Below are 14,289 nucleotides of genomic sequence, written 5' to 3' on the forward strand. Positions count from 1 at the left end.
AGAGTGCTGGCTTTACGAGTCTAGGATGATGGCCGAGACATAAAGCCTCACACACCTCTCTCACAACGCTTAGCTTACTGAACGTGTCTGGAAGTCTACTCTGGTTTACAAGCTGTTGATAGAGAAAAAAATTACTGAGATAAATTTTTTTTCAGCTAATTACAGACTAAAAAGTAAGGGTAGTAGTGACTGCTTCCACATTGTTCTCTCGTTAATAATTACATCTTAACTATTTCCTGCATCTTTCACAGATTGCACTAAGCAGATAAGGTAATGAGGAATTTTCATGTCATTTGCATGTTTTTAGTTTTGGTGAGGATGCATTTTTCATGTTGCATTAGATCTGTATTTCAGAAGAAATATACCTATAATACAAGTGGTTCAAATATAAAAGTATAAAATGTGGGGACCGGCATTGTTGCGTAGCAGGTAAAGCCACTGCCTGTGACCCTGTAATCCCATATGGGCACCAGTTCAAGACCCAGCTGCTCCACTTCTGATCCAGCTCCCTACTAATGGTCCTGACAAAAGCAGTGGAAGATGGCCCAAGTCCTTGGGCCCCTGCACCCACATGGGAGAGAGACCCTGAAGAAGCTCCTGGCTTCAGCTTGGCTCAGCCCTGGCTATTGCGGCCATCTGGAGAATGAACCAGTGGATGGAAGACCTCTCTGTCTCTCCTTCTCTCTCTATAACTCTGACTTCAAATAAATAAATGTATGTTTCTTAAAAAATCTGAACTGTAAAAGCAGGGGAGGCAAATGCTACAATTTAGCATAATTCTCTAAACATCAAAAGTAGTAAATGGGATTCCATTGGGAATCCAAAATGTGAATCTAAAAGCTAGTAAATACATGAATGTGACAATTTCGCATAAACTGCTAAAAAGAGCACTTAGTAACTATGACAACAACCACCTGAAGCTTGCACTCTGCAGGGCCACTGATCCGCCCAATGCCCACACACCTGGGCACCAGGACGTCGTTTCCCGCTTGTGACAACAGCGCTACCTACAAGCTGATTGTGAAGAGCAAGGAAGTGCCAGAGTGGCGTTTAGCAGTCAAGGCAGTGGAAGGAAGGCTGTTAAGCTTTCATATAGTTTTCAAAGAATGTGTGGTAATCTCTCTGGTAAACTATAGGAGCTCTTCTCTAAAAAATAAAAATAGTACCTTCTGGTATAAAATTGGATCACCAAATGAGGTCCCAGAACATGAGGATTTTTGGTGGCAGGAGAGACATGCCAATATGAAATGAGGATACATCGAACAAGAATCTGACCGCTCTCCATTTAAGTTGGAGGCTTACTTTCTAGCTCGGTCAGAAGGTTCTAGAATCCATGATTTCACAACAACTCCTGATTTTAATTTCTAAATATCCCTCTCCACTAAGAAAGAATACAAAATGGCTAATTCATGGTTTGCAGGGAACAGTGTCAAGGGAGCTTGGAAGATTTTGTAGTGTAAGAAAGGAAAGAAGTACTCAAAGGCCAATAGGGTCAAATCTGGGGACAATCTCAGCATCCAAGAGGACACTATTAATAAGAGTGGATTATCACAGAATCGGTTAAAAAATCCATGCATCGCAGTGACACTTAAAGGAAAAAAAGCAAAGATTTTAAAACTGAGGGAGAGGGGGAAAGGGAAAGCTTTAAAAAGAAAAAAAATGAAAGAAAGGCCATTAGTTAACACAGGAGTACTAGAGTGAGAAAATTATTTTGTAACTCCTGATATAATCATTGTAATGATTCAACTGATGTAATTCAGTTGAAGATAATCAATTGAGGGAAAATAAAATCATTGTGAAGAAGGCTGTCGGCAACAGAATATTTGCATGACCTCAACATTCATTTCACAGATTACTCATTAGTTAGGGAAAATACATCTTGACAAAGAGCAGTCTAGCGCTCACCACCTTAACCTTGTGTCTGAACTTAGACCAATGCTAGTGGAATAATTTGAAATGATCTATCTCTTAATGTGATACAGTGAAAATTATGCAAAACCACTGAGGTATTTCCAAACAAAAGTTCTATCTTCACTATCATACTTTTTTCGGAGTTGACTATTGATTGATAATAACTTAAAATCAACTAAAACACAATGTTTGGGTGCCTTGGCTTGAATATTTGTCACTCCACCTCAAACACAGGAGTTTAGTTCCCCAAGTCTTATGTTAATGGCACTAAGAGGACAACTTAATGCAATTATGATGTTTGCAGGTGAGGCCTTTTGGAAGTGATTGGATTAGGTCTTTAGGGTGGAGCCCCCATGGCGGAATACTGGTGGCTTTATAAGAGAGAACATAGAGACAGACAGACACATGCCCACTCTCTGCTGCCATGTGATGCCCTTTGTTACCTTGGGAGTCTCAGCCATCACCAGAGGCTGAACCAAAGGGACCTGGGCTGTGAGCTTCCAGAAAAATGAACCTCTTTCTTTACAAAGCTAGTCTGCCTCAGGTATTTTGCTATCGTGCTGGGCTGCTGACTAACGCAATGTGGGCAGGGAACATCACCCACCTCTGCCACTCGGTAGCTGTGTGAGCCAGGGCAGCTTACTGCATTCTGTCAACTCCACAGAAGCACTCGGGAAGATGAAATGAGATCATAACGCAAGACTGCTTCAATCATACAGTATTACTACGGTACTTCCAAAAGGGGAGGCATTCGGTAACGCTAATGTCACAAAGCAGGCAATGATTTCGACTCAGAGACCTGATTAGCTCGGGATGAGAAGTGGGCAACGCAGATCTTAGAAGAAAGAATGAACAGCTAAGGTCTAAAAAGTTAGCAAAAGAGGGAACTCGTCCACTGCACTAGAAAGCCCGGTGCCAAGGCGGTGACCTTGATAGCGGGCTTGCTGGCTGTCTGCTTATATGTGTCCAGGTCTGGCAGACACAGTGCTGATTATTTGAAGGTAGGAGGGCTGTTGTACAGGCACCTCCACACAACTGTATTACCCTCACAATACCCCGCAGACATTTACTGTACACAATTGCAACTATACCTAATCAGCATGCACATGCAAACAAGAAAGAGAAGTCTTTTAGATGGTGTAACCAGTCTTGCCTCTTCCTCCTCTCTCTCTCTCTCTCTCTCTCTCTCTCTCTCTCTTTTTTTAAGATTTATTTTATTGCCAGCGCCGCGGCTCACTAGGTTAATCCTCCGCCTGCGGCGCCGGCACCCAGGGTTCTAGTCCCAGTCGGGGCGCCGGTTCTGTCCCAGTTGCTCCTCTTCCAGTTCAGCTCTCTGCTGTGGCCTGGGAAGGCAGTGGAGGATGGCCCAAGTGCTTGGGCCCTGCACCTGCATGGGAGACCAGGAGGAAGCACCAGGCTCCTGGCTTTGGATGGGCACAGTGTGCCGGCCGTGGCAGCCATTTGGGGGGTGAACCAACAGAAGGAAGACCTTTCTCTCTGTCTCTCTCTCTCACTGTTTAACTCTGCCTGTCAAAAAAAAAAAAAAAAAAAAAAAAAAGATTGATTTTATTTATTTGAAAACAGAGTTACAGAGAGAGGCAGAGACAGAGAGAGAGGTCATTCATCCACTGGTTCACTCCCCAGATGGCTGCAACAGCCTGAGCTGCGCCGATCGGAAGCCAGGAGCCAGGAGCTTCTTCCAGGTCTCCCACGTGGGTGCAGGGGCCCAAGGACTTGGGCCATCTTCTACTGCTTTCCCAGGCCATAGCAGAGAGCTGGATTGGAAGTGGAGCAGCCGGGACTAGAACCTACGCCTATATGGGATGCCGGCGCTTCAGGCCAGGGCTTTTATTTAACCCACTGTACCACAGCACCGGCCCCAATCCTCCACTCTTTTAAGGATTCTTCTCTTTCTGAATGAGCAAGACAAAGGGGCTGAGTTTCTTGTCCCTCAGCTGGTCTCCATTTCTGGATGCTGTGGTAGTGTGTACATCTCACTGTGCTAAGTGACTCCAGTGCTTGCTGTTATACATACATTGAAAAAAGAAATGAAATTTATAGCTAGAGGACACAAACAGCAAATTCCCACTGTAGTTGGGCATGTGCTGTGAGAATATGAGCTCTCCACATTTAAACCTTCTGGTTAGAATGCCATGTTGACTATATTTTATGCATAAGTTAAAAAAATTTTCAAGAAAAATTATATGCAATTTTTGCTTTACTTAATATTAAATTAGTTCTATTACATAAGAATAAACTGAACTTCAGTTATATGCAAATTCACACGAGGTGAACTGCTCCAGATGCTGAATTAAGGAAGCTTTATTATATATTTCTTCTGATCCCTTTGGCACCGATGAATTCACAAAACAAAGTTAATTTGGGTTTACAATTACATAAAAACTTTAGTATATTAGTCTAATTACCCTTTTTATGACTTTTAACTCTCTTGGTGACCCTACCAAAAACTGGATGTGATTACCTATATCTATAAGTAGATCATATATATAAAATAAGGAAAAGTCTCGTCTAGTTCTAAAGAGAAAATAGATCTTTTGTTAGCAAATGGTGAATGCTTTTACTTCCTTATACTGCTTCTTAATAATTAGCATGCAAAATCCACATTATCATTTTTATTACTTTGGCAACAGAGTCAGCTGCTGTAAAATAGACAATTTCCTCAAAAACACACTGTAAGTAATAATACTGTGCCTTTGAGATATTGATATCAAAGTAATTTTCAAAAACTCTAACCCTTTGAAAGCTATGGGTGTCCAGAAGCATTATTAGCAGAAGACAGAAACTTACCATTATGTAAATTTTCAGGCCTCATCTACTCACTCAAAAATGGGGTTGAGGCCTATGTATTTCAACAACTCCTTTAAGAGAATCTGATATATGCTGAGAAGCACTGAACTGGGAAATTAACTAAGAGCTCACTTCTAAGGGCATTGTTGTTTAGATGCAGAGATCAGTTTAACAAAGGTTGAGGTTAAGGTTTTCATAGCGTTGTACAAAGAAGCAGGAGAAGTGGTGTGTAGCTGGTGTAGCGGTTAAGTGGCCGCTTGGGAAGCCTGCCTTCCTTATCAGAGCGCCTAGTTTGAGTTCTGGCTCTGGTTCCAATCCAGCTTCCTGCCAAAACACACACTGTGAGGCAGCAGAGGATGGCTCAAATACTTGGGTCCCTATCACTCACGTGAGAGACCCAGGTGAGTTCAGGCTCCTGGTGTAGGCCAAGGCCAGCCATGGCTGTTGCAGGTATTTGGGATAGTGAATAATTGGATGGAGGATCTCTGTCTTTGTCTCTACCTTTCAGATAAAATGAAATAAATAAATAAATATTTTTTAAAAAAGAGAAACAAGTGGAGCAGAGATTTGAAGGACTATGCAAGATAGCAATTGTAACGGGTAAAATAATTTAAGGTGGAAAACAAAAAAAAAGTGAGGACTTCAGGGTGTGGGGTGTATATTATTTGTTATTAATATATTAAAGATGTGAAATCATCAAACTAAAGATTTAAAATGCAACCAATAACTATATTCCATAATGTACTCTATCATATTCTTCTGCCTCCCCATCAAATAAATACTAAATTTTTAGTATTCCTTTACTTTAAAAAGAAGTTTTACTACATTCACATTTGGTTTAGCTTAGTGCTTCCACTTTTATTTAATTTTTTCAAAGTTCAAGTGACTTCTGACCGTCGCCGCCATCTTTTTTTTTTTTTTTTTTTTTTTTGACAGGTAAAGCTATAGACAGTGAGAGAGACAGGTCTTCCTTCTGTTGGTTCACTCCCCAAATGGCTGCCATGGCCAGTGCCACGCCAATCCGAAGCCAGGAACCAGGTGCTTCCTCCTGGTGCTGGTGCGGGTGCAGGGCCCAAGGACCTGGGCCATCCTCCACTGCCTTCCCGGGTCACAGCAGAGAGCTGGACTGGAAGAGGAGCAACCAAGACTAGAACCTGGCCCATATGGGATGCCGGCGCCGCAGGCGGAGGATTAACCAAATGAGCCAAGGCGCCGGTCCCAGCGCTTCCACTTTTAAAAATGCTGTCATGCTGTGTGTTGTTTTCTCTTGATCAGCTTCTCTCACACATGGTTCTTTTGTATTTTTTGCGATAGCTGTATTTGGTTTTTACTGCTGTATCTCTCTCTCTTTAAAGTTAAGCATGAAGTCCCACAGCTAACCCTATTTTAAAATGTGTATATATATATATATATATATATAGAGAGAGAGAGAGAGAGAGAGAGAGTTATTTTTAAAAAAAAGAGATTTATTTATTTGAAAGGTAGAGTTACAGAAAGAGAGAGAGGGAGAGAGAGGAATCTTTCATTTGCTGGTTCACTCTCCAAATGGCTGCAATGACCAGAGATGGACCAATCTGAAGCCAGGAGCCAGGAGCTTCTTCTGAGTCCCCCATGTGAATGCAGGGGTCCCAGGACTTGGGCCATCTTCCACTGCCTTCCCAGGTGCAGTAGCAGGGAGCTGGATTAGAAATGGAGCAGCCTGGACTCAAACAGGCACCCATACGGGATGCTGGCAATGCAGATGATGGCTGTACCTGCTATACCACAGCACCTGCCCCCATTGCTGTAAATAAATTTATTGGTGTAAAAATATTTATTAAACCATTCGCTTCTATGGATAGGCATTTGGTTCATCCCCGTTTTGCTAGCATAAACAGTGCTGTGACCTTCTTGTATTGTACTCAGATGGAGTTTCTGGATACCAAAAAACTATGTCTATGTTGAAAGTTTACAAGATAACATCAAATTGTTCTTCAAAGGCTACTTCTTCACACCCCCACAGCACTTGTGTCTCATTGCTCCTCTCCATTTGTAGATTTCTGATTACTGATATTGGGCATGTTTCCTGTCCATGAGATGTCTTTTTACAGCTTTGACTTTTTCTATTGTTTTTCTTACCCTTATTTTTAAATATATGATCAACATTTATTTTCTGTTACATGTAATGGAAATCTTACAATCTGTGCCTTGTTTTTTTAACTTTCTTTATAGTGTTTATTTTTTCATAAATAGAAGTTCCTCATTTATTATATTTGAATTTGTCAATGTTTTCAATTTTAGTGCATTTATGTTTGACTCTATCAATCCATTTCTTATTTTAGTGCATTCTCTTCCCACATATTCTTGATGTTTAAGCTTTTGACATTTCATGTTCATTTGAAATTCTTATGTATGATGTGACACAAGAATTTATTTTCATATGAATAAATAATTTTCCTAGCTTTATTTATGGAACATTGTCTTCTTTCTCCACTGGATCATGTTGTTTCTTTTACATATTAGTGTTCCAGATACATAGGGTCTGTTCCATCACTCACTGCTGTCTTATTTGTGTATATACTGAAGCTGCTGCATGTTTTTATTTATTTTTATTTTTCAAAGATTTATTTACTTATTTGAAAGACAGAGTTACAGGCAGAGGCAGAGAGAGAGAGAGAGAGAGAGAGAGAAAGAGAGAGTTCTTTCATCTGCTCATTCACTCCCCAAATGGCCGAAATGGCTAGAGCTGATCTGATCTAAAGGCATGTGGATACAGGCATGCGAGGACTTGGGCCATCTTCTACTGCTATCCCAGGCCACAGCAGAGAGCTGGATCAGAAGTGGAGAAACCGGGTCTTGAACCGGCACCCATATGGGATGCCGGCACCGCAGCTAGAGGCTTTATCTGCTACACCACAGCACTGACCCTGATGTCTTTTTTTTTTTTTTTAATTAAAAAAAAATTTTTTTTTGACAGGCAGAGTTAGTGAGAGAGAGAGAGAGACAGAGAGAAAGGTCTTCCTTCCATTGGTTCACCCCCAAAATGGCTGCTACGACCAGCGTGCTGTGCCGATTCGAAGCCAGGAGCCAGGTGCTTCTCCTGGTCTCCCATGCGGGTGCAGGGACCCAAGCACTTGGGCCATCCTCCACTGCCTTCCTGGGCCACAGCAGAGAGCTGGACTGGAAGAGGAGCAACAGGGACAGAACGGGCGCCCCAATCGGGACTAGCCTAGCAAGCTGCGACGTTGGCCCCGCTGTCTGTTTTTAAATCCTGATTATGTTGGTAGGGAAAATTGCCTCTCCTCCTTTTTTCCCTGACCTGTTACTCTTTTATGTAAACCTTGGAATGAGATTTTAAAGTTTCATTAAAAATTACTGGGACTTGGGGCTTGCATTGTGGAGCATCTATTTAAGCTACCTGCCTGTGACAATAGCATCTGTTGGTTTGAGTCCCAGCTGCTCACTTCTGATCCAGCTTCCTTCTAACACGCTCCGGAAAGCTGCAGAAGATGGTCCACGGGGCCCTTGCCACCCATGTGGGAGACCAGCTGGAGTTCCAGGCTCCTGGCTTCCACCTAGTCCAGCCTGCGCTGTTGAGGTCATCTGAAAAGTGAACCAGTGGATAGAAGGTATCTTTCTGTCACTCTGCCTTTCAAATAAATACATTAAAAAATTATTGGCATTCTAATTACAGTTGCATAGACTCTAGCAATTTGATGAAAGCTGACATTACAATATAAAATAGATATTTTATACACACACACACACACACACACTTTTTTTTCCAATTATTTCCCAATAAGGTTTTTTTTTTTTCAGATTGTACACGTCTTCCATTAGATTTATCTCTAGGTATCTTAGTTTTGTTGCTATTGTAAAACTTGTTTTTAGAACTTCATGAGGGCTGGCGCTGTGGGGCAGTGGGTAGAGCCGCTGCCTGCAGTGTCAGCATCTCCTATGGGTGCCGGTTCGGATCCCAGCTGCTCCTCTTCCTATCCAGCTCTCTGCTATGGCCTGGGAAAGCAGAAGATGGCCCAAGTTCTTGGGTCCCTGCACCCACATGGGAGACCTGGCAGAAGTTCCAGCCGTTGCAGCCAATTGGGGAGTGAACCAGCTGATGGAAGACCTCTCTCTCTCTCTCTCTGCCTCTCCTTCTCTCTCTGTGAACTCTTCCTTTCAAATAAATAAATAAAATCTTTTTTTTTTAAATTTTTTGACAGGCAGAGTGGACAGTGAGAGAGACAGAGAGAAAGGTCTTCCTTTGCCGTTGGTTCACCCTCCAATGGCTGCCGTGGCCGGCGCGCTGTGGCCGGCGCACCGCGCTGATCCGAAGGCAGGAGCCAGGTACTTCTCCTGGTCTCCCATGGGGTGCAGGGCCCAAGGACTTGGGCCATCCTCCACTGCACTCCCTGGCCACAGCAGAGAGCTGGCCTGGAAGAGGGGCAACCGGGACAGAATCCGGCGCCCCGACTGGGACTAGAACCCGGTGTGCTGGCGCCGCTAGGTGGAGGATTAGCCTAGTGAGCCGCGGCGCCAGCAATAAAATCTTAAAAAACAAAACAAAACAAAACAAAAACAAACAAACAAAAAAACCGAACATCATGTACTCCCTGTTGCCTGCGATGATGCAGACATGCCACCACCTCTGTCTCATTTCACATCCAGCATCTCGGGTAAACTATTATTACCAGCGTACTGTCTTGAGTTTGCTAGGTAGACAATAATATTGTATAGAAATAACAGCGACTTTAGCCCCTCCATTGACTTCTTATGCTACTGAGCAGTAAAGCACAATGCTGAAAAAGAGAGAGTAATGACAGGCATCCTAGTCCTTTTCCCAATTTTTAAAAAAAATGATTTATTTATTTGTTTGAAAGGCAGAGTTAGAGAAGGAGCGAGAAGCAAGGGAGCAAAGGGAGGGGGGCACCAGTGCTGTGGCATAGCAGGTTAATGCCCTGGCCTGAAAGTGCCGGCATTCCATATGGGCGCTGGTTTGAGACCTGGCTGCTTCTGTTCCCATCCAGCTCTCGGCTATGGCCTGGGAAAGCAGAAGAAGATGGCCCGAGTCCTTGGGCCCTTGCACCCGCGTGGGAGACCCAGAAGAAGCTCCTGACTCCTGGCTTCAGACGTTGTGGCCAACTGGGGCAAGAACCAGTGAATGGAAGACCTCTCTCTCTCTAACTCTTTCAAATAAATCAAATAAATCTTTTTAAGAGAGAGAGAAAGAGAAAGAGAGAGAGAAGAAGAAGAAGAAGAAGAAGAGGAGGAGGAGGAGGAGAGGAGAAAAGAGAGAGAGAATCTTGCATCTGTTGGTTCACTCTCCAAATGACCAAAACACATGGGGCTGAGAAAGACTAAAGCCAGGAGCCAGGAGCCCCCTCCAGATTTCCCACATGGGTGTTGGGGCCCAAGTAATTGAGCCATCATCCTCTGCTGCTTTCCCAGGCACATTAGCAGGGAGCTGCATGGGAAATACAGTGGCTGGGACTCAAACCAGCACCCACGCAGGATACTGGTATCACAGGTGGTGACTTAACTTGCTACGTCTATTTCCAATTTTAAAGGGAATGCTTCCATTGGTGCCTCATAAGGCATGACCTTGTTAGTGTGTGTTTTAACATACAGATGCACATAACACTTTTCAGGTTTAAGGAAACTAGTTGAAGAGCACAGAGAAGGACAGAGAAAAAGATAACCTTCTTTTGCTGGTGCACTCTCCAAATGCCCACAACAGCCACATCTGGACTGAAGCCAGGAGCCTGGGACTCAATCTGGATCTCCCAGGTAGGTGGCCATCACCTGCTGCTTGCTGGGGTGTATGTTAGCAAGAAGCTGGAATGCAGAGCCAAGCCAGGACTCAAACCCAGGCCCTCTGACATGGGATATGTGGGTCCCAACCTGGCATCTTCATGTTGTGCCAAATACCCTCCCCCCCCCCTTTTTTTTAGGAATGAAATCTTTTAATTAGTTTTTCTCCCTTAATCTGTTAACATGGCAAATGACAGTTACAGACTTCCTAATAGGATAAGCCCAATTTGCTGGAATACTATCTTCTTCATGCATCAATAACCTAAACTGCTCTGGTAATATTTTATTTAGTATATTTGTGTCAATATAACCAGATTTGCTATCAATGTACTGTCCCTATTTTATAATACAGATTTTACCGATGCATAAAATGAGTTGAGAAATGTTAACTTTTCCTCATTATCTTAAAAACTTGCTGAGATTGAAATGATCTTTTTTGTAAATTTTAAGAATTCACTTTTAAAACAACCTGAACTCATGGTTTCTTTGTGGAAAGACCTTTAAACTTCACTTAAGTCTTACAATTCCTTTCTGTTAGCATTCTTTTATTTTTCAATGAATATCTCTACTGATGTTTTCAAAGTTATTTGCATAGTGTTGCTGATAGTACCCTTTAAAAAAAGATTTATTTATTTGAAAGTCAAGAGTTACACAGAGAGAGGAGAGGCAGAGAGAGAGGTCTTCCATCCACTGGTTCACTCCCCAATCGGCCACAATGACCGGAGCTGAGCCAATCCAAAGCCAGGAGCCAGGATTTTCTTCTGGGTCTCCCAGGTAAGCGCAGGGGCCCAAGGACTTGGCCCATCTTCTATTGCTTTCCCAGGCCATAGCAGAGAGCTGGATTGAAAGTAGAGCAGCTGCCCATATAGGATGCTGGCACTGCAGGCAGAGGCTTTACCCACTAAGCCACAGTGCTGGTCCCTGATAGTACTCTTAATAAGATCTATTTTAATTTTTAATAGTACTTATATCTTCTCTCATTTTCATAGCTTTTTTAATTTTTTTTACTGTTTGAGTTTATTTTGCTATTTAGCTAAACAATTTGAAAAACTTTTACTCTTTTCCTAATACATAGTTTTTTTTTTTTTTTAAGTATTTATTTATTTGAAAGGCAAAGATAGAGAGAGAGAGAGAGAGAGAGAGAGAGAGACAGTGAGAATCTTCTATCCGCCGGTTCACTTCCTAAATGGCCGAAGTGGCTGGGCAGGACCAGGCTCAGCCAGGAGCTTCTTCCGGGCGTCCCACGTGGGTACAAGGTCTCAAGCACTTGCGCCATCTTCTGCTGCTTTTCCCAGGTGCACTGGCAGGAAGCTGAATTGCAAGTAGAGCAGCGAGGGTCACATCTTTACCCACTATATGGCAACAGTGATCCCTACTCGTTTAGTTTTAAAAATTCCCTGGAAGTACTATCACTGTAATCCCCAAGTTTTACTATGTAGTTTATTTTTTCCCTTTTTACCGTTATTATCATTATTCCATTTTAATATTTCATTACCTCTATGAATTTTTTGACACATTAAATAGTATTTTAAAAAGACTTATTTATTTGAAAGGCAAAATGACAGATAGAAATATTCCAGTCTGCTGGTTCACTCCCCAACTGGCCACTAGAGCCAGGTTTGGGCCGAACTGAAGCTAGGGAGTTAGGAACTCCATTCGTGTCTCCCACATGGGCAGCGGGGCCCAAGAACTGGGGCCACCTCCACTACCTTCCCAGATGCATAATTAGGAGTTGGGTTGGAAGCAGACTCCTGGGACTTAAGCTCAGGTCCAGGATACCAGCATTACAAGTGGCAGCCTAATCTGCCGCATCCTGCTGCCAGCGTGTGCACACACATTCATCTTTTTGTTCTGGTCAGTCAGAAAATGTAATTTGTATAATAGTACTTTGTAATTTCCTGTGATCCACTTTATGGTTAAATTTTCATAAATGGTCCATGTGTGCTTGATAAGAATGTGGAATTTCTAAATAATGCTAGAGGCTGAATTCTATATATATCTACCAGATCCAATGTAACGTTTTATTCAAAAGTTTTGCATATTTGCTGATTTTAAAGTCTGTTGACCTATATATCAATAAAAATGAGTTGAAATTACTGATTTTTTTTAATAGTTCCAACAATCCTTCCTCTACGTACTTAAGAGACTATTATGTTCATACATGCTTAGGATTATCTTTTTGGTGAAAAAAGTATTTATATGGAAACCTCACTACTCTTGAAGAAGCTTGTGTGTCTATAGGTGTTCTGTTTTGTGTGACATTATGTGGAGTGACTATAGTTAGCTTGAGTGCATTTTGCAATACATATCTCTACTCCTACTTTTACCTTCGACTTCAAATTTTTAGGTGCATCTTTTTGTAAATATTATAAAGCCAGCTTTTCCTTTTAAAATTCAATCTGATAAACTCTGCCTTTAACTAGTGAGTTTGCCGTATTCACACTTATTGTGATTTATTTCTATATCATATATTTTAACTTGAATTTGGAGTATACTTTAATAAATATCCTTGGCATTTTACTATGCACATTCAACTACTTTATAATCAACATCTTGATGTTTCAACAACAAAAGAACTATAAAATACATTAATCTTCCTTATTCCTAACTTTCCTATAACTGCTGCCCTGAAGTTTTGTTAAAAAACAGAAACAAACCAATACCTCCTTTCATTTATTTGGTTTATTTAGATTTACCTAGGTGTTTACCTTTTTAATCTATTCACAGATATCACCCTACAAGATTATTTTCTTTCTGGAAGTGTATTCTTCTTAATGCCCATTTGAGTAATACTTTTGAAAAGAAATCCCCTTTAAAAATATTAATTATCCTGATTCTTAAAAAAATTGTATTTTCTACATGATTCTAGGTTGACATTTATTTTCTGTATTCTAGATAATATTCCTCTGCTCCTATGTTGCTATTCAGAACTGGTGCTACAAACTTTTTTCTGGGTGGTTTCAAAACTTGTCTTTTGTGGCATGTTATTTCATTACAATGATTCTATGTATAAATTTGACATATTTATACTGTTTGGAGAGCGTATGTACTTTTTAGATATCTTTAATCTTCGGGAAATTTGCAGCAACTATTTCTTTAAATATGGCTTCTCTCTCATTCTTTCCTCTTTGTTCTCCAATATCTTTTTTTTTTTTTTTTTTTTTGACAAATAGAGTTAGACAGTGATGGAGAGAGACAGAGAAAGGTCTTTCTTCCATTGGTTCACCCCCTAAATCGCTGCTACGGCCGGCGCTGTGCCGATCCAAAGCGAGGAGCCAGGTGCTTCTTCCTGGTCTCCCACGTGGGTGCAAGGGCCTAAGCACTTGGGCCATCCTCCACTGCCTTCCTGGGCCACAGCAGAGAGCTGGACTGGAAGAGGAGAAACCGGGACTAGAACCTGGCGCCCACATGGAATGCCGGCACTGCAGGCAGAGGATTAACCAAGTGAGCCACAGCGCCAGCCCCTCCAATATCTTATACATCTCTTAACCTCCCTTTTATAGGAAGGGGCTTCAAAATGTTCATGGGAAACAGAATTAAAAGATTTTGGCGGCCAGTGTTGTGGTGCAGCGGGTTAAACCACCACCTGTGGCGCCAGCATCCTATATGGGCATGGGTTTGAGACCCAGCTGCTCCACTTGTGATCCAGGTCCCTGCTAATGTGCCTGGGAAAGCAGTAGAGAATGATGGCCCAAGTGCTTGGGCCCCTGGACCTACGTGGGAGATCCAGAAGAAGCTCCTGGCTTCGGCCTGGCCCCACCCTGGCCATTTCTGCCATTTGGG

This window comes from Oryctolagus cuniculus, chromosome 7 (assembly GCF_051225735.1).
Source record: "Oryctolagus cuniculus isolate XC-2025 breed Fujian yellow rabbit chromosome 7, ASM5122573v1, whole genome shotgun sequence".
NCBI lineage: Eukaryota > Metazoa > Chordata > Mammalia > Lagomorpha > Leporidae > Oryctolagus > Oryctolagus cuniculus.